Source organism: Pseudoliparis swirei, unplaced genomic scaffold (genome assembly GCF_029220125.1).
Source record: "Pseudoliparis swirei isolate HS2019 ecotype Mariana Trench unplaced genomic scaffold, NWPU_hadal_v1 hadal_25, whole genome shotgun sequence".
NCBI classification, from domain to species: Eukaryota; Metazoa; Chordata; class Actinopteri; order Perciformes; family Liparidae; genus Pseudoliparis; species Pseudoliparis swirei.
In genome coordinates this window covers 1,735,789-1,736,222 of record NW_026613261.1, presented here as the reverse complement: position 1 = coordinate 1,736,222, position 434 = coordinate 1,735,789, and the positions used below count along the sequence as shown (strand labels likewise).

At 47.2% G+C, this 434-nt stretch overlaps 1 protein-coding gene across 1 annotated transcript in view; it reads right to left on the bottom strand.

Moving 5' to 3' along the window:
* Positions 1-263: 263 nt before the first annotated feature.
* dlg1b (discs large MAGUK scaffold protein 1b) overlaps positions 264-434 on the bottom strand; it is a 74,597-nt gene continuing 74,426 nt past the window's right edge. Inside the window, exon 26 of the mRNA XM_056410520.1 lies at positions 264-434. This exon is cut by the window's right edge and continues 947 nt beyond it. The gene's annotated coding sequence lies outside the window, so the exon portion shown is untranslated.

Genomic DNA, 434 nt, shown 5'->3' with positions numbered 1-434 from the left:
AGAGATAACACATGTAGTTCTCCTGGTGTCCACTAGGGGCATCACTACTGTATCATAGAGATAACACATGCTGTTCTCCTGGTGGCCACTAGGGGCATCACTTAATACATGGACCGGTTTCATCTTCTTGGACCAGGAGGTGGCGGCGACCCGGTCCTGGTTCAGGACGTTGTCCTGGTTTAAGACCCGGTCCTGGTTCAAGACCTTGTCCTGGTTTAAGACCTTGTCCTGGTTTAAGACCTGAAGAAGAAGAGCACTTCCTGTTGTCTTGTTAAGTTTTTATTATGCATACAAAAGAAAAGACAAGAGGTGAACAAAGAAAACTAAATATAAATCTCTCCAACATCGTGACGACCAGCAGCAGACGTGTCATATTGGGCTCTCGTCCAATAGGAAGCTGCGGTTGGGGACACACCTGCAGACAGTCACATGAC